Here is a 15,013-nt window from a genome sequence, read left to right on the forward strand (position 1 = left end):
TTAAAGATTTTTTGAATAAAATTTCAGAAAACATATTTTCTTTGATTGTATCTTCTTTCTATTTTTTAAAAATTATAAAAAATATCAAAGTTCGTGTTGACGAACCACCAAACGGACTCTCCCGGTAACTGCAGAAGAAACCTATCTTTTTTTTTTGTCTTTTTTGCTAATCATGTCTGGATCGAACAGAGCATTCCCCTTTCGACATACTCGCGACATTCTCTCTCTCTCTCTCTCTCTCTCTCTCTCTCTGTGTGTGTGTGTGTGTGTGTGTGTGTATATATGTGTATGTATGTACGTATGTGTGTTTGTGTGTTTTGAATATGTAGGAAGTATCGGCGATAAGTTTAGTGGTTTGCACTCTCCATGGCATAACCGGCAAATCGGAAATCGATATCCGTGCATAGCCAGCATAATATAGCGTCTATATACCTACATAGTTTCTTTCTCAAAGGTGTATTTGCTCGATATGTAATATGTGTTCGTGTTCCTGTTGGCGCGCATCGAGTGAATTCTCCAGTATTTTTCCAAGTTTTCGTGGAGAAATTATTTCTCTTCGTATTTTGTGTAGGATTACGTTCTAATATCGTACGCATTTTTTAGTATTCCTTTTTATTTTTTCAATCTCTTCAGAGATACTGATACCCAAGTATATGTTAATTTTTTGTTGGAAAATATGTATGTAATTTCTTGTTGTATGTTCCTAATGTTATCTACTATAATTTTTTTGTATTTCTCTAATTGTTATTGATTTAGAATGAATATCGTATAAGCATCTAAAAAGTGGGATCAATTTCCTTTAATTTTAAAAATTATCAGCTCTAAAAAGATTAATGTAAATAGTTTATACAACTATAATAAGTATATTAAGAATGTTTACCGATTATAAACATCGTTTTTTAATGTTTAAGAATAAACTTCCAATGTTCTCATTTTACTGATTTTTATTAACAAGTCATTTTAGTTTTATTTATTATAGTTTTAAAGTTGCAAGGAACTTTCAAATAAAGATATTGTCGAGAAAAAATATAGCTATGATAATAAGGCGATATATATATCAATCCATAATTAATATGGATAAATACAATGTAGACAAGTGTGTCATTTATATATGTTATGTTATGAATCTTATATGAAAATATGGAATTATTTGTTTTAAATAAATCGTGTTCTTTCGCAGAATTTAATAAAACTACACTAAAAAAGTATAGAAATAATCGCTATTGATTTTTATAAAACAAATTTTTAATTGATAAAAATGCAATCTTAGAATCGATAATCTCGATCAACATTAATGATCAAAAACAAAAAACTGATAAATTATATCGCTTTTTCTAATTTCTTTTCATTCGAACAAATTCTACGCGAATTCGAACAAAATATGTAGGACATTCGAAAACCGACCGTTGCGTTAAAGCAGCGGCATCAAGGAATCAAAGTATAGACATTTCGACCTGGCTTTTGTTGTATCTTAATTGTGCGGTTTTTTTAATTGCGAGTTTAATAATACCAAACGACTCTTCTTTTATTCTTTGATCTCTGAATTCGCCTATTCTCTTTGACAAAATCTCTTTGTCTTTTTCTGCTTTTCTTTCTGTTTCTCTTCTTATTTCTCTTTTGCGTACATTTATATGCTCTGTGAGTATATTTCTTTGTCTGTAGTTTGTTTGTCTCTGATCTTTCTCTCTCTCTTATCTTTTCTTTCATAAATAAGAAAGATCTTCAGCGAAGGCAATTCGTCTTATTATATCTCTTCTCAAGCGATTTAGAAACGAGGAAAGAAAATTTAATCAAGTGAAGAATATTTATTCAATCTAACTATAATATATAAATTAATAATTCTAGTTTGTCAAGAGAAAAAGAGCGACGCAAATCATTAATTATAGAAATCGTATCAATCTTTGATTAATTTATTTTTAGCTTTGGAAATAATTAACTCTCTTTGCGTTAGAACTATCGACCTATTTCTACTGTACTTATCGATTTTAACAAGTACTTAAAAAAAAAAAGAAAAAGAACAAATTTCTTTAATTTGTTTAATTTATGTAATATATACTAATTTATTTAAATTGTACGATAAAAATAAATAAACAAAAATAACTTTTAGTGAAGATTTTTATAACAATTATGATTTCATTAATACTAAGCTCCGTAATTAGAACAAGCTAATTAATTAATAAATGGTGAAAGTTAATTTTGTGATACTCAATTGTGAACTCCATTCGATTGATGTAAACTCACAATCGTCGTCACAGCTGCAAGGAACGTAGAGTCACCGTCAGGTGCGTTAGTAGAAGACTTGCTTTTAAAGTGGGATGAGGTTGGGTGAAGGGTGGTTGGAGGATAGGAAGCACAAAGGTGGCGTCGGCGTCGGTGTCGTGACGCTTGCGGAGAGAAAAGAGGGAGTCAGTCACTGTTCGACCTCAACGCGTTGTGCATAACCTCTCGCTTGGATTTCTAAACAATAATCGTATCGATCGGTTTATATACATCATTTTTTATATTCGAAATTTTTCCTTTAATTATACATTCGAAGAAAGAAGAATGACTGGAAATTGGAATGTTCGTCGTACGTGTTAGTAAATGAAAAAAAACGAAGTGAAAAAGAGGAGGACACTAAGATTAACCTTCTTTCTTTCTCTATCGCTTACTCTTTCTCTTTCCCTCTCTTTTTTTTTCTTTTAAATTGTCAAATCAAAAACTGGGATAACGGAAGAAAAACATCTGCAAGTTCGTTTCTATTTTTCTTTTTTTTTTTTTTGGATTCATTATTGAGCACAACAAAGTTTTAGGAAACATTTTTTAAATATTTTATTTATATACTTATATAATTGAAACAGTGTTATTCAAAGAAAGTTTATTATTTTTATCCTTAAGAAGAAGGAAGGAATGCATGAATGAAAAGTTCAAAACAGAGATAGTTAAATAGATAGAAAATAAAATGAAATAAAGAAAGACAAAAAATTGACGTGTGTGTATAAGTGTAGAAAAAACGAGAGGAAGGTACGGGTGCGTGCTTGCGTAGGTGTCAACCTGGACAACGATCCCAACGCGCAGCTAAATTAGGCCAACTGATTCCTTCGCTTCTCTCTCTCTCTCTCTCCCTCTATCTCTCTCTCTCTCTCTCTCTCTCTTTCTCTCTCTCTTTCTCTCTCTCTGCGCAAACAAAAGCAATTCGATTCTTTTTTTAACTATATTCAGCGAAGTGAAATAAACGATCAAAAATAAAAAATATATATAAAAATAAGTGAATGATGTATTTCGAAAACGAAAGATCGAAGAGGGAAAAGACGAAAGGAGGAAAAAACTAGAAGAATGATCTATGCAACGAAGTGCCTTGACCGAGCGGCATGCATCGACCCGGGTATCCGCGTGACCCGACGACCCGTTATGCCAGCGCGTAGCTCCTGCTGAGGTCATTCAATACTTTGCCCGGATACACTATCGTCACGTAAACGACCTTACCGAACGAATTTGTTTCGAAATTCTTCGAGATTTCCCCTCCTTCTATTTACATCTGTCAATTCGTCCTATATTCTTCTTCAAATTTATCTCATCCGTTCGTTTTTTTACATGTAGAAATAGTTTCATTTTCTTTTTATTTTATTATTTTTTTTTTTTTTCACTAGGACCTTTTAATTCTCTTTTCTTTTTAAAAGAGAAAAATATTCTTTTTTCTTTTTAGCGGGGAGAATAGGTCTTGTAAGTTTCTCGTTCTTTAATCAGTTGAACATATGCTCAGTAATATGAAACTTCGATATGTTATTACAGATATCACAAGGATATTTGTTAGCTTTTTTACAACGTTTCTTTCTTTCAGATATGAATAGCATGAGAGACATAATAGAATTATGTCAATTATTTTGTAATACAGATCTTTATATTAATCCATGAAATATTGACATGAACAATAAATTTACCGGTGTTTCGATAATATATAAAAAGGAACTATGAAACGAGATTGTAAAGAAAAAAAAACAGAAAAACAGTGGTCGGTTAGTGTATCTTTTCAATGAAAAGGTTTCCTTTCGATTCGCGTTAAATATCATTGTTAAATTTCAAACAATATCGAAATTGATAATCGTGAGAATCAATCGTGAGAATCGATGAAAAGAAGAGGATTAAACGTCACAAGAGAAAAGCACATTGTTGTTATTGTTGTTGTTACATCTCGAAAAATGGAATAAGAGGACAAGTGAAATTCATTGAATCTCAGTAATTCTCGAAGAACGAAGACGACGAAGCGAATGCTGCGGACGAAGAGAGTTACGCGATTAAGAAGACGAGGACGACGACGACGAAGAGGAGGCACTCGTTGTATCACAGAGAGTCACTGACCTCTCGACCGATCACAGTCCAGAGTGTGTGATGTTTGATGCTGCAGTGGTGCTTTATGCGGAGGCGACGAAAAGGTGTGCACATTCGGTATTTTTCGAACTTTCAAGATTAAATATTTTTATCATTCGCTTTACAATTTTTATTGTTTGTTTCTCACGTATTGTCTGAGATTGATAATAATTGAAAATGATGAGTTACAGAAATGATTTTAATACTTTTTGTTTTTACTGATCGAATATTATTTTTTTTTTTATTTTTACTGAATTGAATAAAAAAGAAATGTTTATATACGTTCATTATATTTCTTTTCTTTTTTAGACAAATAAGTAGAAATATCGATGAATGGTCAAACAAAGGGTTGTCAGGATATTATGAAAAAGAGAAAGAGGGAGGGTGAGAGAGAGAGAGAGAGAGAGAGAGAGAGAGAGAAGAGAGGAGAGGAGAGAGAAATTACGTCGTAGTCGTGTCGTCGTCTATCATCGACGTTCGTCATTGATCCTCGACCTTGTCGAAGGCTTTTGGGAAATCGTCAATTTCCCTCGTGAAGAGTACTTCGCGTCTCCTCGATAAAGTATTGAGGCGGGCTCGAAGTTGGCTCTTGAGTACGACATCCTCCTCGATATCCGTGAATGATATCGTTTAGTCTAATAGAATATGTTTTAGGCCCAACTAGACTTAACGTCAAACCTAAACCCTTACCTTTTTGTACTTTATTAATAATATTTAATAATATCTTTATCTTCTAAAAGAATAAAATTTTTCTTCGGATTTAATTTAAAATAAACAAGAGAAGGATATTTTATGTTGATCATCTTTTTAATAGTCTATTAATAATATTAATAATTAAAGTAATAATAAAGTAATAATAAAAAGTAATAAAAAAGGGAGCAAAATTTTATTTTTGGAGTTAATTAAAAGAGAAAAAGAGAGAGAGAGAGAGAGAGAAGGATTATCTATATAATACTCTGTTAATAGTATTTAATAGCATTTTAACAACGAATGAGATTTTCTCTTCGAATCCAATTAATAAAAGGAGTATCGTCTATTTAATATTTTATTAATACTATTTATTATTTTATAATCATATATTTAATATTGTATTATAATACTGATAATGATAACAGCAGTGATAGCAAAACCATTCCTCGCAAAGAACAACGAATACTGCGGTCATTTGCAGTATTAATACAGAAAATATAGCCGAATCACCGAGAATAATAGTTGAAAAATCTCTCGTTCCTATAAAGCGTTAATATTATATAATGTCATTTTGATAAAGAACAAAATTTTGTTGTTAATTTAATCAACAAAAAGAAAAATTTACGTTGTTCGTCCATCTAATATCATCAAATATCGAAAAAAGAAAAACAAGAAAAAGACAAAATACTAAAGAATGATTTAAATTATTGAAGATATAGTGCCTCCCATTTCTTTTTTAATGAAACACATTATTTTTCTTTTCATGGTATCCCTACTGACTAAGACTTTCGAGACGGTCCTAGATCAGTGGTATTAAGAAGACTTTCAAGACAGTTTTAGATCAGTATTAAGAAGAAGGAAAGAGGAAAACGATGTTGGGTCCTTTCAAAGTTTTCAGACCAACCTTTCAATGTATGAATTAGCCTCGAGTAGTGACGAGAGAAGCACGGGTCGGAGGTTAGTTTGAGCCAAGTCGTACCAATCTTAAAAAAACTTATGTACCAACCGTTCGTTGCCACTAATTGAGAATCTTACAGCGAACTTTCGTTTCTGAACGATTTTTTATTCAAATCGATGGTAATTTTTAAAGAGATATATTATATATATCCCTTTATAATATTTTAAATATATATATATATATATATATATATATATATATATATATTACTTAACACGTCAACGCACACTTCTAAATCTTCCTTAGAGATACACTTCTTTTATAACGTTCATTTATAATGTTGGTATAGAAAGTTAGATGAAAGAACATTATTTATAACAGTAGATTAATACTAGAACTATTGATTTTGTAAGAAACAATTTGTTTTTATATGAAATAATTGGTTTTATAAGAAATCGTTTGTTGAAATCGATATTGCTTTTTAATAATCGAATGAATGATGGCTATAATCGTTATTTGCGATCTCATAAATAACAAAGTTGACATGTAGTACAACAATTTTTATCAACAATTTGATAAAACAACTTGGTTAACAACAAATTGACGTGTAGTAGATAGATAATTTTATTTTCTTCTCTTTTGGCCTTAAAAAAGAGTTGGTTGTACTTACATGATTTGTACATCTATAATTATAATACTTTAAAGAAAAAATAATTATATAAAATAATATTTATCATGCTCGAAAATTTTATTTATGTTTTCTCCTTAGTTTCTTTTTTTTCTACAATTTTTTTCATCCATCTCCTTCTTTGTTCGTATTCCTGCATGACCATCCATGGTTAGTTCTTTTTCTCTTCTCATCTTTTTAAATATATTCCTTTATTAAGTATTTGATCGTTTCCTCTCCTTATTCGCGCATTCTACAAATCTTTTCCTCTGGTTCTTCCCAAAATCTATTTTAAAATCTTCCCAAAATCTAATCTAATTTAATATATCGAGTGATACTCTTTTTCCTTATTTTGACCTTTTCTCCTTACTTTTCGTATCTATTTCTTTCCAGCATTCTAGAATTGTCTCGTTTATATTTTTTAGTTTTGATTATTCTTTACACCTTACAGCTCTCCTGTCCGGTCCTATTCTTATCTTGTTCATTTTTATTTCTTCTATTACTACGCAGGTATATTAAAATTTAATCCTAAAACTCATTTTATGTACTTCGTGTTTAATTTTTTTAATCTTTCTAACATCTTCCATCCCCATATTTCCGCTACGTACAGCATGATACTTTCTATTAAGATTTCAAAAATCATCATTCTTCTTTCTATATGATTTTTGAACCTTTTCAGCTCTATTTCCCACGTTTGTTTCATAGTTATCATAGCTATTTTAATCCTCTTTTTCAAGCGGTTTTATAATCCTTTATTTTTCAAAGATAATATGGCTTTTTCTTCTATTCTTATACCTACAATGTAAGTTATACAATTATATTAATTGTATAACTTACACTTAAATAAATAGTTATAATAAAATAACAATTAATTTTATGACGATAAAATTAAACTTAATAAATATAGATGTATAAATATATATATATATAGACGATAAATATATGATCTCAAAGTTATATTACATTATACAGGATTAATAATGTTAATAGTAATAATTAAATACTTAAATAATTAAAACATAAAACGAGTATTGTTACATATTCATTTCTATTTACTATAATTTACTATAATTTAATTATTTTTAATAATAAATTCAATCACATCTTACGATTATCTATAAATTAATGAAAAATCGAAGACAGACAATGAAATTTAATCGAATGAATGGATGATAGATGCATTCACCATTCCAAAGACTCATTTTCTTTGTTGGAACACTATATGTTCGGTCATTAATCAAATGTGAAGATCTCCGACGATCTTTTTCCATCTTAGGTTAAAGTTCGAACGTCGTAAATTTTTGATCATCTCATAGTGATACGGGTTTCACTAATAAACTTTCGTATATATAAAATAGTTAAACAGAATAATAAAGTATAATTAAATTATCTAAAATATGAATAAAATGATAAATTAAATTTGTTTTTAAATTGATTAAATGTAAAGATTAAATATTTATATTAAACAAAATTTGTTTTTTATAGAAAATAAGTAATAAAATAAAATGAAAGAAAATATTTATATTTGCAATTAAGCTTAAATATTTATTCAAAATAATTTAATTTTATATTTAAAATATGATTATATAATTGATTATTTATGAATAAAATATTTATATTTCAAGTTAATAAAATAACTAATCAAAGTAATTTGACAGCTTATATATATGAAAAACATAATTATTCGAAAGCCTATAAAATACCAGAAGATTAATTGTATTAGTCTAGTTCAACGTCAGAGAATATAATTTGCTTAATAATAAGTGAAGAAACCCAATTAAAGAGTACGTCAACAGTTTTACAGTATTGCGATCTTTCGATGAAGTCTTACATATAACCTACATGTTTTTCATAGAATAGCAATGAATCGATACGAGTTTTGAGAGTCGAGCTGATCGACGTTCTACGCGTAAATGTTACATCGATTTGGATGCTTTTGTGAATCGTGTAAAAATATCAGAGAAATCTAACAAGACAATTTTTCTTCTTTAATACCATCTTTTAAGAAAATCTATAATATCTGCACTTTTAAAAATTTTGAAACAAATGTTGCGTCGATGTATTATATCTGAATTCTTACTGCTTTGTTTTTAGTTCTTGAGATTGCAATCTCCCAAAATTTGTTTCTTTCTGTCCAGCTCAGAAACTGGATCTTATTCAAAATGTATGAAAAGAGAGAGGTGGGAGGGCAGGGAAAGAGATAGGCAGGTATACAGACAAACGGAAACAGAAGAGAACAAAAAATTATAGACTCTTTCATTTCCCCTTTTTTGTTTCGTTCATTTTGTCTCCTAGTTTGAGCCGATCGTTTTTAATATCTTTTCTGGATGAATAAATCTGCAAATAAATAAAAATTATATCGATGCTAGTAATTAATCGAGATTGATAAGTGGACGGAATCTTTGCTGCTTGTTGAAATATATTTTGAGTCACTCTTAGGTAGATTATTCAATTACGATTTTTAATATTACATTAGACATTCTTGAAAATTTTTTGATTTCTATTTCGAGATATAACGACGCACAGTGTGACGGATCGCCAATCTAGCTAGATAAAAATCATTTTGGAGACCTTAGTAAAATCTTTTAATTTTTATTACAAGTTATTAAAGAAGCTCTATAACAACCGAAAATACATCTATAAATTAATTTTATGAAGCTTAATAACTTTTGTACTTGTTCAAAATTGACGGAGATCTTTTTTGCAAGATTATGTAACTCTAATTTATTTGCGATAAAGAAGTTACTCTATGTTGCGAAATCTATTAGTAATATATTTTTGTGGTTCATATTGTATATTTTAACTTAAAATATTTACTTTCAGATATAGTAAAATAATGTTTCATTATTTTATAATATAAATATAAATTAATGTTTTAACTTCATAGAAAAAATTTACAAATTATGTAAACCTACAAAATGCTGTTGTTAATCGTTGATGTTTTTCTTTTATTATTGTATTAGGTAATTTATTTCCTATAAAATGTACTATATTTTAGCTTCTGAGAGATGCCATAGGTTAAAATATTTCAATTTTTATTAAGTGGCATTTGATTGCTTCGTACGGAACACAAAGCACGAAAGCATAACCAATACGTTCGCCACTTGATGGTTTGCTTTTTTTAATTATATCTTTAATTATATCTACGGTGATATTTTATATTGACGATGTGATGTATATACCAAACATATTGGATCTTTTAAAAGAATCTGCATGTGATACCCTTAACGACTCAAAAGCAGATAAATTTTCTGAAGCTTCGGACAGCGAGTAGATTATAAATTAATAAATTTTAAGTACATAATTGAAAATATCGTTTCTTTTAATATTCTATTACACACACACACACACACACACACACACACACCATGTATATACATATATATACACATATGTATATCATAAAAATGTTACTCGACTTTGTGCTGAGTCTCACATATTCCAAAGGAAAACGGAGATAGATGGACATTTCCTTCGTTTCCCATAGTCTATCGTTTCGATTTGTCCTCGAGTATGTATTTGGCATACAAAATTGAAGGGAAGTCGTTTGCTCTCTTGGAAAATTCAGTTCAGGAAATTTGTTCAGAAAGATATTTCTTCGTCTTTGCTTACTTCGTGATAAAAGTCGTATATCGCTAAATGATCTTATAATGTTTATTGTAAGAATCTTTTTTATTATTATTTTTAATCATTAACTATTTCTTTTGACTGTTGCTTTTGATTATTTCCATCGAAAATATTCACTGTGGATTTATTATCATCTAATAATTCTATGGTTATAATTATTAATATTCCTATGTATAACATTACATATAGCTTTCTCTAGGTCACTATTTCTAACTGTATCTAGTAATATAATATATACTGATCCTATATTATTATTATTATTATTTCTTGAGTAATAGTTATTATTATTATAACTATATAATACTAATAATACCAGTAATATACAGATATTTTATAATATATATTATGCACTTATAAATACCGCTATTATATATTATATTATAATATAGTTATTATACATTATAATATATAATGTATATTATATAATAATATATAGTAATGCTATATATACAGGGTGTCATATTTGAAATTCTTATTCAATGCAATTATTACTCAAACTCTAGCTCCTTTCAAAAAATGTTTCACATAAAATAGCTTATTTCGGGGGGAGGGAGAATCTTATGGTGGTCACAAATCTTCTTTAAGTACCTTGAAAAGTGTAATCAAAGTGTAATCAATAAATTCGTTGTAAAATGGTCTACTTAAATAAAAGCATATAATTCCATCTAAAAAATTAAAAGTCATTTCCAAATCTTGAAATCATGTGTACCTAGAGAAGATTTGTGACTGTATCTTCTCTTAATCCCGGAGTAAGTTTTATTCAAAACATTTTTTGAGCTATAGTTGGCTATAAGAAATAGTTACATGTGAAATTTCAAATAGGACACGCTGTTTATACATATTTAGTAATAATTATTATAGTATTATAACTTATACTACAATATATATCAACTATTAGCAATAATTACAATAGATAGAAATCGAAATATTCACTTTTAATAATATAGAAAAAAAATGACTTTTCTTTTTACATCGTGTGGATATTTAATTCTTTATTTCATTCCATGTATTTTATTCAACATTTTAGCATCAGAAAAAACGGAAGGATCACAATAAAAAAAAACTAGGAAGGTAAAATTCATGAAAGCATCGAGGATGCAAACCGAGAGCTAATTCATAAAGCAGATCATACGTCAGCTTTTGCGTGTAAATTACGCTAGATTAATAAACGCTCTGTAAACAAAGTCTCAATCGAATGGTTATGTTTTCGAATGGATATGTGAATTCATATGCCGCAATATCCTGCTTTTTTTTTCTATCGCTATTAACGTATTTCATTGATCTCTCCTTATTACATATTTGCTGTTATACATCCTCGCCACCCCTTGACCTAGTATCACTATTCAACGATATAGAACTTTGTCCTAACGCAACGTGACAATCGCAAGCAGAATAAAGATCGATTCACATTTCAGTTCAATCTCCGCTTTATCTCTGTTCTGATTGTTCAGTCACAGTGATTTTAACATTATTATTCATACAGTTCAGTCTCAGTTCAGTCAGCGATCCGTCATATTTTTTGTGTCTCAGATCATCCGAGATCATTGTTTTTTGACGAAATTTTCATAACGTTTTTGTCTACGGATAAACGAGATTTTTTACTGCTCCGTTCATTCTCGCCTTTAATGTTCTCTAAGTTCACAGAGTAGGATTTTTGGACATAACAGTTTCATTTTAATCTTTGGAATTACTTCTTGCATATTGAATCATCTACAGCTTCGGCTGAATATACAGTATAAATTGTTTTACGAGTTTGTAATGCGTTTTTGCATTTTTTGGTAATAAAAAAGCAGATATGAAGAAAATGTTCTTTATTTTCTGACATGTTTAAAATTTTACAATAATAATACATTTAATTAATCACAGTAAAATTTTATTAAAATGACAGCTTTGTAATATAAAAAATAGTATTTGCGCGCAGAAAATTGATAATGGTAGGAAAAAGCAATTTCCCGTTAATAAGCCGAAAAAATGGGACGAATATAATATGTCACAAGTTAATAATTAAAGATAGGGGAAATAATTGAAAATCTGTTCTCTTTATCTTGCCTCCTTTTTGCCGTACCATAGACAATAGACTCCAAGTTATCAGAATTATGTGTCATTTCAAAAAATCTTCGTTGACGACAGTTTGGACGATCTTGGACACAGAGAAAATATGACGAAATCGGTAATTGAAAAGATTAAATGGAAATGTGTGAATCTGTATATTTAAATTACATATAACAATATAAAAATTGCAGCTGAACAATCGAAACGGAAACTGAATTGAAATGTATAAATTGAACTTTGTTAACTTACAATCTTTTGTCTATCGACAAAGAAAATTTTGTATCGTTTCGTCCCTCCATTTTTTTTACGCTCTCGATGTTCATAGAGTATGATGTGTACGATCAGACTGATACTATATTGAGCTCATATGTTGGAATATAAATAACTGAAACCGAATTATGACTTGAAGTGACTGGAGATTGAAGTGAAATGAAGGAGACTGAACTAAAATGTTTGAATCGACCTTAATCTGGCAGTAATTGAGATCAAAATTGTTGAAATTGCTTCTCTTACGTGTTTTTCGCAATTTCATAATGATCTTTATTTCAATTTCTCTATTTAGGATCGTTTCCTCGGTCTTCCTATTTTTGTTTATTTCTTTTTGTTTAAGAAGAGTAAAAATAAATTGTAGGTAGAAATAGAACTCAACAAATCAGTGAGAGTGAATTCGATTTATTTTGTTTTGAATATTTATCATTATTCTTTTAATAAACATTGTTATCATTAGTATTGTTAGATAAATACGTATATTCGACGTTTTCATCATTCCCACACAGAGCTTCTACCAGTACATGTTAATCGATTGGAAACGAAAATGAAACGATCGCGAAGCATCTAAAGAGGAAAGGGAGACAGACAATGGAAGTATAATCATGGAAAAAGAGAAAGAGAAAGAAAGAGAGAGAGAGAGAGAGTGTCAGAATATGGATCAATACGTTGATGGTTGCAGAGGTGGTAATGTCCCGTTCCAACGGTGATTTTCGATAGCGTTATTCGTTGGTTTCCGGTGACGTTGAAAAAGAGAAAGAGAAAGGAGGAAGAGGAGAAAGAAGGAGAGCTGTAATCTCTTTTAGCCGATGATATTGGAGTATGGTGACAACGATATTCGAGACAAGAACTCGTGCACCGTTAATCAACTACCAAAAGGGAACAAATAAATTTTGTTCGTGAACAAAATCGGTGCGTGAACGTGGAGGAAGAAAGAACTCGTGAAGAGAGAGAGAGAGAGAGAGAGAGAGAGAGAGAGAGAGAGAAAGAGAGAGGGGGGAGAGGGGAGAGAGAGAGAGAGAGAAAGGAGAAAAGTATCAACAAGCGATGTGCCAGAGATTTCAAAAGACTCGACTTCGATTAGCTCATATTATTTTGCTTCGTTCGTCGATTTCGTTAGATTGGAACGAAAGAGTGGTTTTATTTGAGCAAGAGGTGGGAAAGGAAGAAAAAGAGAAAGTGGAGAAAGAGAAGGATAGGAAGAAGAAAGTAGAGAACAAAATCGAAAAGTGTCTAAATCGTCGAAGAGAACGCATCGATGATGGGATATATTATGGGCTGCACGTGTTTCAAAGGTACCACCCTCATGCGACTCTTTCAAGGTTCGTACAACCCGACACCTTCTGCTTCGCGTAAATGCACCTTTACTATTTCCCTCGTTTAAAGCACCTCGAATGAAATATCTTTTCTGACTGTGTGTATTTTATATGTATGTATAAATGAGTGAATGTGTGTATATATTCAAATTTGTACGTGTGTGTATGAATTAATAAGCACATAAAACGTGTTTTATGTGTATAAATGCGTGTTCGTATTCGTGTAAATAATTTAGCGTATAAAATGTGTGTTGCATGTATAAGTATATGTTTATGTTTGTATAAATGAATGAATATATAAAATGTGTCTTTGCGTCTATGAATTGTGTGTATGCCGCGTAAATGAATGAGCGTATAAAATGATTTAATGTATACAAATGCGTGTGTATTCATTCATGTGTAATATAATGCCAAATGAGTGTGTAGAGTCTGTATCTCACGCGTGCGTGTGTGTAAGATGACCTTTCCGTTTAGTTCCCACGAAATTTCATTCGATTCATTTTTATAACAACACGAACTGGTCTTTTAACGAATCATAAAAAAGATCGGTTTCAGATTCGTTTCCTTTTTCTTTTTTTTCATGTGCGTTCCTTTCTTTTTACATTTTATTCTTTTTTAATGTATGGTTTCTCCTATTTGCGTCAAAGTCGTCAAAGCACCCATGGTTCGAAATTCAAGAGCCATCAAATGTGTATGCGAAAGCTTTCACGTGTATCGACCATCTATTCGCACGTACATGAATTTTAATGTGCTATGATAATTAGCGTTCTTAAGCTTACAAACGCTCTCACCACTGATAACAGCTTTTCTATTTTTCCTCTTCCTCCTTCTATCTCTTTTCTTTTTTGTCTGTTTGTCGTCTATCTGTCTGTCTGCTTTTCTCTTTCTATCTTTCTCTTTCTCTCTCCTCTCTTTCTCCGTCTGTGTGTGTATGCGCACGCGTACGCTGCGAGTGTGAGTGGGTGGATGTGTAAATTTCATGCATCGCCAACAGGCCGGAAATAGCGCTCGGAGATCCAATATTATCTTCGTTGTATCTTTCAGAAGTGGAAAGCCGAAGCCGTGATTTTAACTCTGTAAGTAAAACGCTCCTGATATATTTTTTGTATATATGGATGTTTATATAAATACAATATATATATATATATA

At 30.2% G+C, this 15,013-nt stretch overlaps 1 protein-coding gene and 1 long non-coding RNA gene across 3 annotated transcripts in view; both read left to right on the plus strand.

The window, feature by feature from the left end:
• The window catches only part of LOC124422309 (phosphatase and actin regulator 4), a 123,273-nt gene that overhangs the window by 36,708 nt on the left and 71,552 nt on the right, over positions 1 to 15,013 (plus strand). The window lies entirely within an intron of this gene.
• On the plus strand, positions 7 to 13,046 carry LOC124422337. 2 transcript variants are annotated; one of them, XR_006941848.1, is made up of 4 exons: positions 7 to 3,415; positions 3,821 to 4,412; positions 4,657 to 5,994; positions 11,257 to 13,046. It is a non-coding gene; the product is annotated as an uncharacterized LOC124422337 (long non-coding RNA). The 2 variants fall into 2 exon arrangements; XR_006941847.1 differs by lacking the exon at positions 11,257 to 13,046 and having other exon boundaries at positions 4,657 to 6,120.

The sequence above is a fragment of the Vespa crabro genome, chromosome 1, assembly GCF_910589235.1.
Source record: "Vespa crabro chromosome 1, iyVesCrab1.2, whole genome shotgun sequence".
NCBI classification, from domain to species: Eukaryota; Metazoa; Arthropoda; class Insecta; order Hymenoptera; family Vespidae; genus Vespa; species Vespa crabro.